General features: G+C 41.3%; 1 non-coding gene across 1 annotated transcript; it reads right to left on the bottom strand.

The window, feature by feature from the left end:
• Window positions 1-1,249: 1,249 nt before the first annotated feature.
• Window positions 1,250-1,324, bottom strand: TRNAP-UGG (transfer RNA proline (anticodon UGG)). Its single transcript has one exon. It is a non-coding gene; the product is annotated as a tRNA-Pro (tRNA).
• Window positions 1,325-4,484: the final 3,160 nt, after the last annotated feature.

Here is a 4,484-nt window from a genome sequence, read left to right as displayed (position 1 = left end):
ACAGAAACTAGTCATTTTGGATTGTTGGTCGTAGTGACATTGACCCAGATTACTACTGCAAGCCAGGTTTGTTGACAATTTTACTTGTCTTTCTTACTCATTCGATATAATATCCAAGTATTCATGTCGATTAGTTGCAAACAATAAGTGCTAGACAAACTTCTTCATTCTGATTTTGGACGGTCTCTTACTGCAGTTACAATTCTGCATACTTGTCCTAGTAAGCTCACAAGTAAATGATTGATTCACTACATCTATGTTTGCCTTGTCATATTTGTTGTCAATATTCTTTTAGGGTGGACCACCCTGTTTCTAAATACTGGAACCATAGACATGAGTGAATAGTATTTCTCTATGTGATCTCTTACCTCATGTGTGGGTAACGAACACTGCATTGTATAGAAAGAAAGTGTCATTTCCATCTTTTACATAGGTTTCGATCTTTTACATGGAATACAATCTGCCTACTTGCTTTGTGTCGCACTACCAACACTCCACCCTTGAAGCTAAACATTATGCCACTCATAATTGCTTAGTTTATTTGTTCAAATACGAATTTCATATGATTCTAATGTTCCTACTTCAGTTTTGAAATGTGTGCCTGCCTGTTATAGAGACATAAGGGGTTTGTATTTCTCTGTGTGGTCTGGTCAGCACGGTTGGGGAGGTGAACTTTGCATATGCAGGGGTTTATAGGGAGACACTCTCTGAGTTGAATCCGCAATGCATTCCATAGATAATCTGACTACTTTTTATGTTTTCATGAATCTCAGATTCTGAACAACATCTTAATGATTATTAGCTTGCGCGCATGAAAAGAATAAAGCAGAACAATGCCATGGCTGTCAAACTTGGCATTAAGGGACTGAAATCAAGTCTGGATGCAATGCAATGCAAACGCTCTCCACCTACAGATTCATGCTCAGAATATGATCCTAACAGTGATTCTGAGCTAGAGGGAGACCTAAGTCAATGTAGCTCCCTAGTGGAGGAGTCAGAGGAAGATGCCCTATCTTATCCACCCATCAAGGTAATTGCTCTAACTTTCCAAGGTTACATTGCTCGCACATATCTTGCAACTGATGCTTTGCATTGCTTCTACTTTTCCGTCTGAGAGGCTTTGCAATCCAACTCAGTCTCTTTGTGTGCGCGCACACGCAAGCCAAGTTTCACTTTTAATACCCCTGCCTTCCCGACCACGGATAGGCTGCGGGGCTTTGCAGTTCGGCCCCATTGTGTGAATACCACATCAAGGTGACAGGATTCGAACCTATGGCCCTCTGTACCCAAAACAGATGCGCTGACCAGACTGCGCTACACCTCGTCCCCCCTCAGATGTTGCACTACCATTAGCTTAATTAGTTTACACATTGTGTATGTGAATACGCCCTGCCTATCCATTTTCAGTACATATTTCATCTGTCATCATACCATATTTATCCATTCAAATGATGTTCTTGTGTATCAGACATTCAAAAGGAAGAGGGCGATTGCTGATCGTGGAGGAGCACAAGCAAAGTATTTGGAAAAGGTAGTGGCACCTGATAAATCAAATAGCCCATTAGGTGTAGTTGTAATATCACCTGACCCACAAAATACCCCAACTCTAGCAGACTCTAGCCCTACTACACTGGTCATTTCTGATGCCCCAACTCAGCAGACCCCAACTGCAGCAAACAGTATGATTATGCTAGTAGACATAGCACCAGCTGTACGACGCAAAACCCCTATTCCAGCAAAGAGTACACCAAATCTAGTTGCCAAATCACTTTTCGAACCAGAGAGAGCCCCAATTGCAGCAAATAGGACCCCTGTTCCATTTCTTCCCAGTTTAGAAGACGAAGCTTATGTTGTTGTCAGGAACTTTGTGCGCATCTTTCCTTCATGGAAAGATTATACCGCAAACACAGAACAATTTCCAGTCTTCCTCCACAACTTACGCGTAAGTAATGTACTAATGTTATTCATGGTCATTACTGCATATGTTTCTCCTGACAGAAGACACAAGATTTCATTCTTTTAAATAGGCGAGGAGGAAACTGGATTGTGATGACGAGCAAGGGTTGGTTGCGCTTTTCAAGCACTCGTTGATGAAGTATCGTTCCTACCCGAGGCAAGCGCACTTCGATGGCAAGCCTCTGAACAAAATTTCTGTAAAGTCTCCAGTGCTACATTTATCCGACGGTGACTGGAATAATATTGTTACACATTGGTCTCGGCTGCAGCGTAAGGTACTATCTATGATATCACATCACAATTTGAACTACATTTCTGCATTTGCCTTAATGTCTCACTTGTACGAAAACTGTTAGCAGAAGAAATTCATTCTCAAGGGACCACAGAATCTCGCAACTATACTGCACACTACATTGCTCTTGTGAGTACCTCTTGCCCTGTATGACCATACTTACTTTCATAGTTGTTTGATTATGTAGCATCACTTCACATGTTAGCCTCGTAATCGTCCATTTGGTGGACATTATAAGATCTGTATGGACTCTTACATAAATTTAGAATCAACCCAATGCTTTTGAAGAGGTTTAGCTCTGCGGTCCTCTTGTAAGGACTGAACATGGTCTATCACTATACTTACATTAACAGCTACTCCCTCCGTCCCATAATATAAGAACGTTTTGTACAGTACACCAGTGTTCAAAACACTCTTGTATTATGGGAAGAGGGATTGGTTCATTTTATAGCATTCTGCATCTTATCTCCCTCGCCCACCATTTACTAAAAAAGATCAGATCTATATTTAATCTTACCAACAGGTAGAATACACAGACAATGCCAGTGCAGAAGTGTAGCCCATTGCTCTTGTCAGTACATTTTGTCCTGTAACACTTGTACTTCCAGGGATTGGTAGTTGATTATGTAGCATCAATCTGCATCTTATCTTCATTATCCTCTATCCCTTCCAGTATTATCATATCTATAATTAGTCTCTACAAAACATAGAGTACAGGCAATGCTTATGAAGAAGATTTTGTGCTGAAATTCTTGAGTTATCCTTCCCTTGACATGGGGAAGGGCATTATAAAGCCGGTGTTAACTGTTAATGTAAGTCAGTCCTTCTAAAGCCTTTATCCTCAACTGCTGTTTAATTTGCTCATACTCCCTATCGTTTACTGCTGTTTAGTTTACTGTTTCTACCAAAATGCATGTTCATAAGAACCGTAAGTTCTAAGTTTTACTTGTAAAACCAAATTCCTTATTCATACCATGCACATTACTTAATACTCCCTATATGTATGCTTGTTTTGTGGATCTATAATCCAGTGTGTGGTGAAGCAGCCCACGTTTGCACCTTGTCATCTCCTGTTTTATCTTACTGATGTGGCTAATGATATGAACAACATGCCATGCACATTATCCAAAATAGATACAATGATTTTCTTTGCCCTTCATCTATGCTTGTTATGTTGACATGGTAATACAGTAGTGTGGTGAAGCTCCCCGCATTATGAACAATGCCAAATTATGCTATTGATATTTTGAACTTACTCTTTATTTTCTAATTTGAAATTGGATAGAATTGACAGAACAGTTATCATCTTTGTTTATACACGTGCAAAACCTGTCATCTCTCTACTTTGTTTCATGGTGATATGCCTGATGGCATGCACAAGTCTGCTGAAGGCTGCGAGACAAATCCAACATATATTGCAGCAAAGAAGGCAAAACATCTTGAAGATAGTGAGACAACCCCAATGTCTTGTCTTGATGCAGTGTTCAAGTTACTTGACACTAACAGTCAGACAAGATCACACAATTCGTTGTCTGAATCAGTTCGACTTCTTCAGTCCCAAGTTCTAGCAGAAAGGCATTCTGCAACTCAACTTCGACTTGAAGTCCTATCTCTAAGAAAGATTGTGGAGAATGATACGTCTCCAACGTATCTATAATTTCTGATTGCTCCATGCTATATTATCTACTGTTTTGGACCATATTGGGCTTTATTTTCCACTTTTATATTACTTTTGGGACTAACCTATTAACTGGAGGCCCAACCCAGATTTGTTTTTTTTTTTGCCTATTTCAGTGTTTCAAAGAAACGGAATATCAAACGGAGTCCAAACGGAATGAAACCTTCGGGAACGTGATTTTCTCACTGAATATGATCCAGGAGACTTGGACCCCCCGTCAAGAAAGAAAGGAGGCGGCCACGAGGGTGGAGGGCGCCCCCCTAGGGCGCGCCCCCTGCCTTGTGGCCCCCCTTTGCTCCACCGACGTACTCCTTCCTCCTATATATACCTACGTACCCCCAAACGATCAGATACGGAGCCAAAACCTAATTCCACCACCGCAACCTTCTATATCCACGAGATCCCATCTTGGGGCCTGTTCCGGAGCTCCGCCGGAAGGGGAATCGACCACGGAGGGCTTCTACATCATCACCATAGCCCTCCGATGAAGTGTGAGTAGTTTACCTCAGACCTTTGGGTCCATAGTTAGTAGCTAGATGGCTTCTTATCTCTTTTTGG

This window comes from Triticum aestivum, chromosome 2A (genome assembly GCF_018294505.1).
Source record: "Triticum aestivum cultivar Chinese Spring chromosome 2A, IWGSC CS RefSeq v2.1, whole genome shotgun sequence".
Lineage (NCBI taxonomy): Eukaryota > Viridiplantae > Streptophyta > Magnoliopsida > Poales > Poaceae > Triticum > Triticum aestivum.
Note: the sequence above shows the minus strand (reverse complement) of the source record. Positions and strands in the feature narration are given on the sequence as shown.